We start from the raw sequence: 15,527 nt of genomic DNA on the forward strand, positions 1-15,527 counted from the left end.
AAACACTGCTTTCATCTGCTATCATAGATACATAGACAATATAGAATATCCTCCAACTTCAGTGATTCTTAAAGACAAAATCGGCACAAAGAGAGAGCTATTGAGACCATAACTTCTTATTGTAAACAACAAACTGTATATTTATATTATATATTGAATACAATCCTAAGGAGGCACCGCTAACAAGCACTGGCCTTCAACTGTGCCTTTGTATACAGTACCATAAGAAACAATAGTGTTGCAAACATACAGTATGAGTGTATATACTATATGCTTATGTGTGCACAGGTCCTCTTATGTGTCACTGTACTGTATTTCTGTCTAGAAAAACAGCCAAAGCACAGCACTGCCTCCGACAACAATTAGGATCCAAAGATCAATTTCACTGAAAACTGTGGAGGAGGTGATGAAGATGATGATGATGATGATGATGATGATGATGTTTCTCCCTGACATAGTATTGAGTGACTCAAAGCTGATGGTAAAATTGCCGAAAGGGTACTTACAGCGGTACGTTTCCTGTGAAGTACATTAACACATTATGCCAGCTATCATCTGAAAACTCATCAAATGAACAATAATTACACCTGTTCGGCTTCTTGCATTAAACATTTTGCCAGCACTCTAAATGTATCAATGCAATTAAGGGATGACTAAATAGCGAGTTATACTGGCCTATTTTTGAAGGGCCTAGTTTTGCCTTGCAGCTAAACAGCAAAGTGAATAAAATGAATAATAAAGAGTAATCAGCACTTGTATCCTGAGGGTTAGCGGCCTGATACGACTGAAAAACTAGCTGCCAGATGTGTGGCTTCGCCCGCCAAGCCAAATAAAACACTAAGGGAAGTTAGGATAGGGCCGTGTAGATGCTGAGCAACGCAGCCCAAATCAAACAGCTGTTGACTGGATACCACTGCGCTGTGCTGCGGGAGGAAGGGGAGGGAGGCGGGAGTCCACTAGGACCGGATTAGAAAATCGCTCCCTTAGGACAACGGTGGGAATTCGAAAAACTGTTGTGCCGCTAGCCTTGCTAGCAAATTCTAAGATCAGGATCGGCGTGTGATGGGACCACACAGTGTAGAGGAAGGGAAAGAATTTGAAACTGTACACGATAAGACACGTTATCATTCTCCTCCTACTATATCTGGTACATCAGTTTGTTGGTCCCTTGCAGTGTGCATAACACCCAGAACTTAGTGCAATATTCTCTAGATCTGTATATATTCCTGTTTTGTTTGTTGTTTTCTATTAGACTTACATAGCTTCCTATCAGTGCAATTACTTTTTATACTTCTTATACATTTTTAGAATACTACGTATACTTACATTCTACTTTTTCTATTCCACATCTATTTCCTAAATTTCTATTTTAAAGGAGCAACAAGTACAATTTTTACTATCCCACAGCAAAAATGACCATAACACATCTGATGGGGGTGATACCAATACCAATGACTCAACAATTACTTGGCCAGGTACTGGGATTTCTGGCATTCAGAACTCACTTTCTGGCCCGTCCTCTGTTTTGGAACAAAATTCCCAACTCATTGGAGATTCAAGTCACTCTCACTACCTCATGTCTATTCTGGCGCTATATACAACTCATCCAAGACGAACCAATTTAAAGAGAGGTTAGCGGAGTAAGTTCGCTGGTACCAACAACATCTCTATGATCCATCTTTTAGCAATTACAAAAAAAATGTAGCCATAAATTCCTGGCGTGTCCTACAATCCAACACTGAAGAATGCATCAGAAAGTACAATACTATACATGACAAGGGCACGGTACTGTAGGTCAAGCATTCATGTGAAAATGTGACATTATTGTTTATGTCCATTACAGGCCACGGTAAGCTGTGCCAGAGACCTGTCAATGTTGCAATTCCCATTTGTCGCCCATTTGATGCCCCTTTAACTATTTCTGTGTTATATGTTTATATGTTATAAGACACCAACTAAAATTCCTTGTATGTGCAAAATGACTTGGCCAATAAAACTGATGTATGCCTTCCGAGGTCAAGGAGTTAGAGGGATACAGAAGATATCCAACCTGTTACTCGCCGTTACTAAGATACAAGGCTTTGCAAAACAGCGCTGACACAGGGTGCACACCGAGCCAAATGAGACTAATTCATACAAACTGCAAAGTGCACAGAGACAGCAGTGTAGCATATCATTGTAACCAGGGATACCTTTCCGTGCCCAGAGGTGAGTTTATGTATTTGCTAGCACACAGCACAGAATAACATTAAATAAGACGTCATTATAGCCAATGGGCATGCACAGGAAAAAGCACAATGGGCTTCCTAACACGACTATTGTAGATAATACCAAATTTGCATCTTCCTCCCATTTCCCTCTGCATATCATGAGAGTGAGCTTTTTGGGGTTTAGGGGTACAGTAGACACAAGTCATCAGTTATGAAGCTGTTGATAGTTGCATGATGTGGGAATTACCTCAAATTTGCATTTGTTTTGTGTGGACAACCTTATTGTGGGATTTAAAGGTGCAACTTACAGTATGGAAAGCCTGGCCAGCTAAGCTAGTTGTAATAAATCTTAATAAAAAATAAATAAATAAATAAATAAAATTCACCGCCAATCCCCTCGGTGCTCTATGCCAGCAACCCCACATACCTCTTCTTTCCCTACGAAATAACATTTTCTCTCTCTGTAAATTTCCTTTTGCAGGATAAAGGTCTTTAAAAGAGCAACTGCCAGTCCCTCAAAATTGTCAATTTTGCAATCAAAAGATCTTTCACAAAATGCTGAATTGCCATCAAATACTGCAAAATACATCCAACTTTGGTTGATTGCATCCTTTAGACTCCAAGTTTCACAAATCTCTTGCATTTAACTGCAATATTCCAAAAAGCAACACATTGAATTCATCAAGAAATACAGAAATAATAAAAAAAATAATAATAATACATTTTTACAGAGAAGCCACCAGAAAATCAAATAACTTTGGTCATTTTGATAAAAAAAAAAATCCTAGAGAGACTAAATTGTAGGAAAAACAAATGAATTAATTATTATACCGTGATAATATCTGCCACACTTTCAATGACAAGATATCAAAATGTCATTTTATAATTGTATAATCTTGCATAGTGGAGCTTTAAGCTTATAAGTTTAAAAGCAGATGGCCCAGTAGCTAAATAGCAATGAATAATCTTCTTTGTAATGTATCACACAGAAATAGGCTCATTCAAACCATGTCACAAACATTTTCTCCATCTTCGTTTAGTGGTCTTGACCATGTGTGATATTCTCAGTGGAGGTTTGAGTGGTGCTGTTTTCAAAGTCTCAGTGCCTCCAGTGTGGTGAACACAATGCAACAAAAAGGATGCAGCATTTATTGAGTAGCGCAGGAGTGCAGGATGAATGACGTAAGCAGATCCTGTGCATTGATGGTCAGTAGTCAAAAGCTCTCCATGGAGGAGGGAGATAATTAGCTTCTCAAATGTTTCCTGAAACTATTGTAAGTTGTTATTCAAGGTCGCTAATATCCTCATTATGTTTACAGTCGTTGTTATCCTGTGTATTGTTGTTGTTACTTATTTATTTTCATTTAAAAATGTGTATACGTAGGCGTCCACGTGTATATAAATATGTTTTTATTATGTTAGGTGTATGTGTGTGTATGTATATGTATGTGTGTGCGTATATATGTATATGTGTACATGTGTGTGTGCATGTATATATATATATTTATATATTTTTTGTATTATTATTTTTATTTTTACTATTAACAGTTTTTGTATCTGATGTGATTGTGACTACTTGAGTGTTTTGCATTGTTTTTAAAGGAATAAAAAAAAAAATAAAAAAAAAAAAGTTCTCCTTGGTTCCTTGGTGTGCGAGAGCTACGCTACACCACACATCACCACATATCAGTAACAGAGCCAGTGAGCACAGTAATGCCGTCGGGTAAGTTCTGCTTTTATTAGACCACCCGTCTCTGTGGCAGTTTGCATTGAAGGAGAGGATGTGAAAATAACGGCAACGCAACCGATGCTGTTTACTTTATCTGTAATAAACTTTCTTGCATCTACAAAAAAAAAAAAAAGAAAAGAAAAGAAAAAAAAAAGGAAAATCAATGGCTGAGCCAATTTTATTGTTGGTGCAATGAAGTAAATACACTTACCTTCAACCTTGCCGGCTTCCCACGGCCTCGCAGATGGATAATTAGAGAGGGATGGAGGAACGGATGGAGAGAGAGTGGTATGAGGGCTGTGGGGGGAGGGAGGGCAGAGGGAATAGAAAATAACAAGACAAGTTTAATTACTGTAGGGCACTGAGGAGTAATAAGACTTCTCTGTCACATTGTGATCAAACATGTGGGTCGTGAGCTGGAATGTTACACTGAATGATTAAGGAAGCGGCCCATGTGGGAGCGACGCTCTGGCATGAAGCCACTTCACTATTGACAAAGTCAGCAGTCAGAACCCCCCCCCATACCCCCACCCCCCCAGCCCAGCCAGCTCTCACCAGGTACTTTGCACTATCTCTACCTATAGTGATGATTTACATTACCCAGATACTCATGACACAGCTCTAAACTTACCTATAAGCACAACATTAAACGAATTAAAGCTGCACTAGGCAAGGTTTTATGTGAAGATCCAGCTGTCTTAATAGCCTAAATCACAAAGTGGGGCCGCAACAGAGAAGAGGGTCTCATCCCCACTAATTGAGGTGCTATAGATTCACTCTATTTGCACAAATTAAATTCTGGAGTTAGTCTGGTCACTGGAGGGAAATCCTCTCTACACAGGAGTCGACGAATCCAAACTTAAGAGCAAAATACAAACTCCCTCCTGAACCGCAGCGAGCACCCTGTCCACAGACAGCTGAACTCACCAACATTAGATCTTTTTCCTCTCTTGTCCCTTTGGTATCCTTTTGTATAAAGCATCACACACTAGCTGGGGCTGTGGCAGGTTTTTTGTGAAGTTTACATTTTTCAAACAGTTACCTATCGCTGCCATTTGGAGCCATCAATGTGCAAAGTTGCCCAGCGTATCTTTAAAGCTCACTCCTAAAGAGCACTAATGGCACCATTATTCATTACACAACTTTGCAACAAATACATTTGACACTTGGTAGTAGCTGTACATTTAGTATAATATTAATCTTTTGCAGAGGATGAGAGTGTGACTATGTTGGTCTGTATGGAGATAAATTTCTGTCTAAAGTCATACATGAAGTGAATATTTTTTTGATGTCTCAATCGTAAAATCATTAATTGCAAACTCAAACTCAGTTCTGTAAATCCAGAAAGTTCTGCAAGCACAATCATCATGTTGTTGATTACAAATCACCATTTACATCTTTAAATTGACATACAAATAGTGTTTTACAGCTCTGGAAACATTTAGGACAGAAGGCCTATTCAATCTTAGTGCTATTACACCATTTAGTACTACTGCTATTACATCATTGCAATACCTTGGTGAAACAACTGCTTTTACTTTGAAAATGACAAGCCAGGAACCACAAACAAAATGCACTACTTCCAGGTCTGAATCAATAGATTGAATAGTCTTCATACAAATCACATTTTACAGCAGCTGACACAAACACAAACTGGTACACGAATGGTAATTTGTAATCGTAACATGAGGATTGTACTTCCAAAACTGAGTTTTGGATTGAAAATCATGGTTTTATAATTGGGACATTTCAAAATGTTCAGTTCACGCACGGTTTGTTTGGACACATATGTATCTCCGTAGCCCTGGGGGTGTGGCTTTTCCCTCTCATCATCTATGGGTCATCTCTGTGTAAACCATCGACAAGGACAATATGGAATTTAGAGCAATGTGGGAGTTAATTAGATTATGTGACAATAGCACAAATAGGACACACCGCTTTCTCTTGTTCGTCATGTTAAAAGGTTAGTATAGGCAAGTAAAACAACTTTGGTTAAAGTTAGGGTAAGCTTTTGGTAATGGTTAAATAAGTGTAGATAAATGAAGACTTCACCCACAGCAAAAATCTTCTCCGCATGAGTTGGGAACTGAACCTGGGTCGTCGGAGTTGAAGGCAGATCTATGCGTCCATCCACGACCCCAACCACAACACCCTTACCTTAGACTTTCCACCCTTACTTTTTTTAGTTGAATGTCAAAGGGATTACGTGAAGGAGGCACGACTAGAACATCTGACGTCTGTGATGGGAAAATGTATTTCAGGGAGCACGTTTTTGCACTTTAAGACATTGTGCTCATTTCGCGAAAGTTCGGGAGACCAGGCTCTTATTATCCCATATAGCACAGCCTAGAAGTCACATGGCATTTAAATATTTGCCAAAATCAATTACAGTTTTGTGGCTATGGTTACCTGACACCAACCGTAGCTTGGGCATTACCTGGTGGTGTTTGCATAATCTTGCAATGCTCATAATGTCTGCACAAGTCTTTGAACAGTACACAACAAGAATCAGGAACACTGGCCAAGAACTCATTTTATGCATTTCCATCCTACTTGGTACAAGACATAATATGTTGTTCTAATGCACAGCTGGATTCACCTATGGCTGCAACCTACTGCATGTCACACTGCCTGAATACACAAAGTGACAGAATGCTTAATTAATATATACAGTGATATGACCCGTACATAGTCTACGGTCTATTGCATGTCCTGCATTGACCCCCTACAGTGAATGTGAGATCTTGTTGCAATTAATGCATGTACTTACAAACCTAGGTGAGTTGTCATTACGTTCCTGCTCTAATGTCACCAAGACAGATTCCTGTACATTGATTGCATTTGGTAGGTAAATGTATTCTGACTCTAATGACATTAGCATCATTCAGTGAGTTAACTTAAGGCACCTACCATGTACTGTCACCATTTTGATTTTGATTCCAGGTCTCAACCTGCTGTTGCATTTCATCCCTGCTCTCTACTGTCATTCTACCATATTCTGTCCAATAAAGTAGAAAAGCCAAAAAAAAGATTATCTCAAAGAACCGTCAGAGTTTACAACTACAAAAACACAAACGGGAAAGAAATAAATGAAGTGGGTGTCATACTGCAACGCTTGAGATTTACATGCCTAATTACTTTCATAAACAATTAAAATTGGACTTGGTTCAGCACCAAGGCAGATGAAATATTTACTCCCGTCTCCTGCCTACCTTAATGTTTCTTTAATTCACATTGCATCATGATGTATGTTTATTGTGCCGTGAGTCTACATGCCAGATGACAGAAGCCTTGGGGACCGTGGCTGAAAGATGGATATGGTTGGAAAGGAAAAGCTAATGCCCTTTATGCTAAACTTGGAATAATGATGATTGTTTCTTCTATTAAAAATTTAGCCAGGTAAAGCTAGGTTCACTGTGAAGAAAAGAGCAGAAGATAATAAAAATCCATAAGAGCTCAGACCCATTGATCCGCAAAATTAACTGCAAACTTACAAGGTGGCGCGACCTTGTTTTCTTCCTTGGTGGCACCGGGAACTCCCTTCGACTATGTTTACATTTTTGATTTGCTCGCTCTTTTTAAAGTACACATCTTATTGAATATCAGGCCAAATACCCTGAGCCTTGTTTGCCCTCATTCCCTCACTCTCTCTTGTGTTGCTAGAGGACGATGCCGGATTGGACGCTGATACGAAAAGCCCATTTATCACGACATCTCCAGAACCGCCCAGCGGGCAGGGAGACAAGAGCTGGCAGTGCTGCTGATGGACTGGCAAAGGCCACTATTACCAAAGCCCCGGTCTCCCATAGCCTCCCTGATGAGGCCCTCGCCTGCCATCCCCTGCATCCCCCTTCCCTTCCTTTTCCAGGCAGCCTCTCCCAGGGGTGACAAGGAGGCGTTGGGCGGCTGATAGTGACAGTAATTAAAAGGGTTGATTAGAGTGACGGAAGGAGGACACCCAGGGAGAAAACAAGAATCTCAAGACTGAAAGGAGAAGAGTGAGCGCGAGCGAGGTGGAGATACAGCATTAGAGCAGATATCACGTCAGATCACTCCTCAAGTTAACAGGGGAAGACTTTTTTTGTCCTCAGTCACTTCAATTGGGGCAGAATCTCAGGAGAGGCACCGTCACAGAAGACCCAGAAAAACCGCACAGAGGCGAGTATATCTGCTCTATGGAGAGCTTTTCAAGGTAAAGCTAAGAACAAGAATTGTATGCCTACTCATCCCTGAACCAGAATAGAAACAATTTCCGATATCATCCATATTTCTTTTCCTTGAATGTCAACTTCTGCATGATTTCATTATTCATATTCAAACTCTGAATATTCAAGACACGTTGACATCCATCTTCCAGCATATTAACTATTTTGTTTTTATGTGTCGGAGGTAAAAACATCACTGACCCAGGAATAAAGAGATAGGAGGGGATGTTAAAATTGACTTCAGTCCAAGGCCACTTTATGTTGTTGTCTACCACTGACCTCAAGAGGCCTGACAATTCACAAATCTCATAGCAAAGGCAAAACTCTACTCTTATTTTAGCACTGTGCATCTAATATGAGCACAACGTACCCAGATGGGGTCAAAGCTGAATAACCTCAATTAAATAAAGTCCAATGCAAACAACCTCCGATGCCTCCCGACCACAGCAGCCAAGGAACATCTTGCATCACTTTCAATTAAAGGGACAGTCTGGACAGACTTTATATGCTTATATTTAAGCAAAGATGACAGTGGGTACTTGGCATGTGAATATAAAACTGACTCCAATGACGCTTGCACTTGATTATTTATTTGGTATTTATTTATGGAACAACTAATGTGATAAAGCATCTTGTTGATTTTTTTTTTTTTTGCCTGTAGAAAATAAATTAAATTAGGAGAGCTGCCAGTTGCTGTTCAGTACAATTATGTTACTAGCGACATTAAGTGCTCTTTAAAAGTCCTCTCGGCACAAAGGCATTACGATGCATTTCCGTATTAATCACATACATACATGCATACATGTGCCCTTGCATTCACAATGTCTGCATGCCCACAGTGTCGTCTTAAATAAATTAACGGCGCCAACTACAAGCACGCAGACTTTCCAAAAGATAAATCTTAGAATGGGAGGCTTGCACACATCTATAGCTGTGATGCCGGAGTAAAAGTAACGTATTATTAACACATTATGAATTACAGAACCTCCCACACAATAGGCTTGTTTAAATACCACTTAAATTCAGAATTAACATTTCAACACTGCTGTAGTGTGCAAGGGTTCCAACTTACAAATGGTAATGTTTTGACTGCAATCGCCTCCGCTCAGAAAGTTGAGGGAAATGGATGTTTGTAAGTTTGCGAACATTATGACAGTCATGACAGATGCTGTAAGACGCGGCAGTATAGCTGCTGGACCCGTTCCAGCAGAACTCCACCCAAGGCAGCCTGGTTCTGGATGGAGGGTGACCTTGATCAGTGCTTGTATCAAATGAGTGATGCCATGTCAGAGTAGGAAATTTCCATGGCTGAGGGCAAGCATACCACTCCGAGTAACTAAGAATAGATATCTAACATGTTGCACTGTGTAAGAGCTATATAGGAACATAAACAATGAGCCATTTCAACCGCAGATGACCAAATGACCACTACAAGATATAGATTCATAAGCTTAAAGGGGCAATAAGTAAGGAGTTTACTGCACCATAACACAAAATGACTATAATATATCTGCAGGGGGTTGGTAGGGTTGTTGATCAATACAAATTACTCAACAACTACTTGGCCAGGTGCTGAGATTTCATGCTTTCAAAACTCCCCACCCCACCCCTCTCCCCACTGACATTGTCAACAGCTCAACAATGTAGGATGGTGCCATGGGCGAGTGACCGGCATCGCAACGCGGTTTCGCTATGAAGGCTAAAAAGCCTTGCTCTCAAGCCAAAAAAGCAAATGACAAAGTAATATTATTATTCCTGTGTTTAGCATGGTGATATATCGCCTCTTCACTAGGCATTTCTGTCGGATCTCTGCTCTAATTAGCTTGCTTGCTCCTCTCTATTGTGACAATGTAACTTTAGCGTTTGTATAAATTATAAGACGCCGTAGCTGGGCTGTGCCAGAGACTTCTGTAGGAGAAAAGTGGTGCCAATGATCACCAATAGAGGTTGATAGAGGTCACAGATTTACTACACCTTTAAACAGATCTTAGAGGTCTAAAATGTAAAAACAAGTGACTGCATCAACAGCATACAGATAGTCAAAAACAGCAAGGATAAATGTCCGAAGAAGGGTCTTAAAAAGTCTTTTTGACGCACTGTCTTTGTGTGGGGTTTATCTGTAGCGGAATTAGAAGCTTTTACTCCTTAAACCTGAATGCCAGAAATTTAGAGGGGAGGAGAAGATGGAAGTCTTTGGTAAAAATCTAATTAGTCAATCTACAAGCACATTAAGCTGGAAATTGTCAGTGTCAGTCCTAGGGACTTTTACTTTGAAATCTGCTTTGGAACCATTAGTCTGAAAGTGTTTGTGCTTTCAAAGGGCTTTTATGGCTCGATCCACTCATAGCAATTGGCATGCTCCTGAATTCCCAGGCTATGCCCACATAATATCTGGCGAAGCAACATGGATACCGATGGATATAACTAATGTATAATAATATAACTAAAAAGTTCAGGTAACTTTACACAGAGAATTCTGGACATGAATAAATATACCATTGATGTGGCTGTATACTGTACAGTATTTCCTATTCTACATTAACATAGCCCTCTTTTGACCTGGATATTGAGAAAATGGAAAAATAATTACATCATATTGGAACCATGTCATCAAATTGGATAAACATGCAACTGATTTATCTCACACATAAATTTTCCAGGGAGTTTAGATCAGAGTGAGACATCAGTGTGTGGCGAACAGAGTCGTAGGCTCCGATGAAAGTGAGAAAATACAGTCCGCAGGCACCCTGGCTAATGTAACCGTGATAAATGTGTAATGAAGCTGTAAATGTTGACTGCTCCTTCCTAAATGTGTCATGGAAAAGTCACAAATCAGTTGCAGTCATTTTTGGAATGAGCAGGCCTCTACAAAACATAAACATTGAATTTATTTATTTATTTTTTTAATCAATACAGCCTTTTGGAGCACATGACTGATAGCATACCAATATCACTCCTATCCATACAGTCATTAGAGTGACACATTCAAATCCTTCCTAGCCTTCCTAGATCTAATCCCCAATGATCATCGTAATCCAATTAAAATAATTAATAGCATTTTCTGTCTTTTTTTTTTTTTTTCCTCGTGACCAAGTACAAGTAATGAGTACATGCTAATAAATGAAATTGGACAGGCTGCGTTGCATTTATGGCCTCTGGTTATGGAATCTCGACGTTATATGAAGAAATGTGGCATTTACTGGGGCTAATATTTCCTATCTTTGCTCAGTGTAGCATGCACATCCACCAGCTGGGAGAGATAATGCACAAACATGATGATAGATCAGATCCCTTGTAATAAATTCCGCCATAAAACTTCAAGCGTTTTTTTTTTTTTGTTGTTTTTTTCAAAGCTGGGATGAAATGACAAACAACTATCCGTCTTCACACTTGAAGGAAGAGCGGCAGGGACAGACTTACGGTTTGCGTCGTAAAAATCGGCAAACAATTTCATAAACAGCTGTCGAAATTTTTTCTTCTTAACGAGGCGAGTACTTAATGTCTTGCATCTGTGGCAATCCTAATCCAAATCAGCGACACCGGTTCCCTGCATTTGTGTGACTGATGATTTGATACATTGCAGATAACGGATTTGTCAACAGTCATTTTTTTCACGACTCGCATCAATACGGTGCGATATTCAATTTCTGCTGGCCAAATTGCATTTTCTCTCATAACACGACAAGAGGCCCTTTTCTTTCGCACTCCCTCCTCTATTGCTGTGCTCTAGTAGTATATGGCTGAGGAGGGGGCTCATTCAAAACATGCAATTCCAATGATAAGGAGGAGAAGGAGAAAGAAGAAGAAGAATTGAAAACATTATGTGGTATGAAGTACATATAGGGCGACCATTTTTAGTCATACCAATTTAAGAAGAAAAAACAACACACCCAATAATTTCACTATGTGTGAAATTGTAGAGAAAGCATAGATGGTCCCCAGTGGTGATACAGAGTACTGCATCAAACTAAAGGGACAAGCTTCTCTGATGGACAGTGTTAAAATGAACTTATTCACTACAATGCTATTTTTCTAGCACATCTGTCAAAGCTTCGAGAATGGAATCAGGGAATGTGTCATACATAAATGAATGCAAAATAAACAAGATTTACAAATGTATATCATGACTGGTAAATAAACAAGGGTGATCACAAGTGTATTTTCCTATACACAAACAAATACCACCTGACTCGTGAATGGCAATCCTCATCTGAATATAGTTTCTTTGAGTTTCTTTGCTTTTATTTACAGATTGTTGACTCTGCATTTCCAAATCATCTGGCATTTGGTTGCATTTATTTTCTCTATCTTAAGGTCTTCCGATTCACAAATGTTTTCATTTTAAGCTGTAGCCAATCAAGTTAAATTAAGAAGTTAAGGAAATAAATGCAAATAAATACATGTTTTTGTATGTAAACATGCACATTAAGCACTTAAAGTGCATTTTTTGTTTAATTTTATGAATATATTATATGTGTTTGGAATTGTTTCACATTTAATCAGATGATGGTTGGCATTACACAAGTCAGGTGGCAGCCTACTTGTGTATAGGAAAATACATTTGTGATCACCCTTGTTTATTTCCAAGTCATGAAGTCAAAGTGGGGTCCGGGGACCACCAGGGGTCCTTGAGGGGCATCCAGGGGGTCCCCAGCAAATTGATGAATTGTTAAACTTCACCATTATTTCATTTACAAGAAGTTAACACAATTAGAGAATGTAGAAGAATGACTATTTTGATCAGAGTTTCTCTGTTATCTCTCTACCTACAATACAGATAGTCATGGAATTCTGGACAAATTCATATCTAACAATAAAAATATTCTCAGATTTGGGTCTGACAGACAATATCTCATCAAATGGGGGTCTGTGGCCCTAATGTGGACTAACTTAGGGGTCCTTGGTATGAAAAAGGTTGAGAATCCATGCTCTAAAATATATTTCAACATTGCCATGCCTTCCCAGTCCTATAAACAGTGGCTAAATGATTTGGACCACCCATTTCCGGAGAGAATCGGAGATTGAGAGTTGACTTTCTATTGGAGCGGGAGGAGGATCTGTCTGCTTAGCTTCACTGTGAAACAAAAGAGGAGGCTCAGTGAAACAAAGGCAGAGATGTATCTTGAGAATTCAGTTCAGTCATACCTGGTTTAAGAGCTCGGCCAGCTATCTCCCGTAGCCTCGGGCGAGGCAGCTGACAAAAACAAGCAGCGCCTTTTTTTTTTTTAAGTCTGTCTTTTGGAGTTGATTACCGCCGCTGCCGCTCTCTCCTTCCTCGCCTCCTCTCTAATCTCTCTCTACATTTTATACATCTTTCCTCCAACCTGCCTTCTGTCAGCTCGCTCCCTCCCAGCAGCTCCTACTCTCCTCTCTCCTCCTCTCCAAATCAGATATTGCCAATTATCCTCCTGTGTTAGATTGCTGTCGTGTGCCATCAGAAACGGTGGCAGTTTTTCTTGCCCATACTGGAAATGGATTGAGAGTGAAACAAGTGAGACTGATCAGACGCCAACTGGTTAATGTGATTGAGAGCGAGGGCCTTTGTTTTCAGACGGATTAACGGCACAAACTACTGAGTGGGGATAAATGACTATCATCCGCTGGGCACTGTGGAAGGGGAGCCGTGGCTCTTTTTTTTTTTCTCCATTCGGCGAGCACTGACATTGACGAAAGCTAAGCTCCCGCCGAGAGACGTGAGCTGCCGCCGCAGCAATGCTAACAGGATAGGCTCAGCTGAAGGGCATCAGAAATAAGCGCGTTATATTCCGAAAGGCCTGAGCGCCTTTATTGCAACGGCGCCCGTTTTATTGCATTTGAATGATCCAAAAGGTCATGAACGACTTGACTTATCCTCATTGATTTTTATACTCCCATTGCAAACAGTAAGCCTATATAATTATGCACGTGACTGGAGGCATAACGGGTGCCCTTTTGCGCTGGTCAAAAGTTTGAGGCCGAGTTTCACTGACGGTTTGTATCACCAAAATGACCAAATCAGACATCCATGTTCACTAACCATGCACTATGAATGTCTTTGTCCCTGCCATGGTGATAAATATGTAAATTATATGTAAATCTCCTTATTTTGACGACACAATATTTTTCAAGATTGGGCCAAATTCACAAACATTCCGCAACGACAACTCCCTTAAATTATTTTATTCTGCTGTAGTAATCACAAATGAGACGGCTTGACCATCACAGTTTCACAAGCTCTCCATCCAAATCATATCATTTGTAATGACACTTATAAATTGTTGTTTACATTGTAGCAAGCCAATGCAATCACTAGAAAGATTTGTGTCAGACTTTGTTGTCATTGAACTTTCATCGTGAAGCCCATATCGTGTCTCGAATCGCATCGTGCGATAAGCATATCGTCCCATCCCTGCTTGATATGCATAAATGTCTTAGTGAATAAGATAGAAACTCTGCGCTCTTAGCTCAAGCAACTCAGGTGCACAGAATGTGCAGATTGCCCCTGCAAGCGAATCGGGACCTGAGTATTTCTTCAAACGCAGCTTCCAGAGTGTGCCGGCTGTATAATCTTTACCTATCTGAAGGATGACTTCTCGACGCTGGAGTGGACCGCTTCTGTGCGAGGCCGAGACAGGAACTCCCCGCTCTGCTCTTTTTACCTGTTGGGGGGGGGGGGGGAGAAACCGGGATGGATGTGAGTTTCCATGTAAATGTGTGAAAGACCGAGGGGAGAGGTGGAGCGTTGATATTCAGCTTGGGGTCCGACCGAGCCCCGTTCTCCGCGCCTCCACGCTGACCTCGCGACCTTGCAGTGAAAATCATTTGGCAGCTCTTCTCTCCGCAGTCTACAAGACTAAGACTGACCTCAGAGCATGCACACACACACACACGTATACGCACGCGTACGCACACACACGCACAGCCAAGCAGTGACAGAATTAGAACTGAAGAATTTTTCCACCCATCGGCAGCACTACTCTATATTGGTCTCTCTCTCTCTCTTACTGCTGCTCCCCTTTCAGAAAGTATCAAGGGCTAGAGAGACAGTCAGGGATGACAGAAGAACCCGGACAACATGTATTTTTATATTTTTATTGGTTTATTTTTAGGTCATTTGTCTTTTAAAGAGGCAAATACCACACAGGCTCCAGATACAGTATTGTGTCTGTGGGCGAATGCATCAGTGGCTGACTAATTCAGACTGTAATAATAATCATCATCATCTTTATTTATACAGCACTTATCAAAAGAGCGTTACAAGGTGCCTTGCGAGATGGATAATAATAAAAATGTAAACATTAAAAACCTGAACAATAAAGAAGACAAAATGACTAAAATCCAAAAAGGCCAATGCGCAGAATAATTAAATACAACATATAAAATCCATGCAACAATTAAATTCAA

At 40.2% G+C, this 15,527-nt stretch overlaps 1 protein-coding gene across 2 annotated transcripts in view; it reads right to left on the reverse strand.

Moving 5' to 3' along the window:
• fhit (fragile histidine triad diadenosine triphosphatase) overlaps nt 1-14,780 on the reverse strand; it is a 290,531-nt gene extending 275,751 nt beyond the window's left edge. The window contains exons 1-2 of one of the 2 annotated variants that reach the window (XM_078283843.1): nt 14,698-14,780; nt 4,151-4,236 (exon numbers count right to left, since the gene is read on the reverse strand). The gene's annotated coding sequence lies outside the window, so the exon portion shown is untranslated. Of the gene's footprint in view, nt 1-4,146; nt 4,237-14,697 lie in introns of both variants that reach the window. The other variant, XM_078283844.1, reaches the window with a different exon arrangement.
• Between the last annotated feature and the right edge of the window lie 747 nt (nt 14,781-15,527).

This window comes from Centroberyx gerrardi, chromosome 5 (genome assembly GCF_048128805.1).
Source record: "Centroberyx gerrardi isolate f3 chromosome 5, fCenGer3.hap1.cur.20231027, whole genome shotgun sequence".
Lineage (NCBI taxonomy): Eukaryota > Metazoa > Chordata > Actinopteri > Beryciformes > Berycidae > Centroberyx > Centroberyx gerrardi.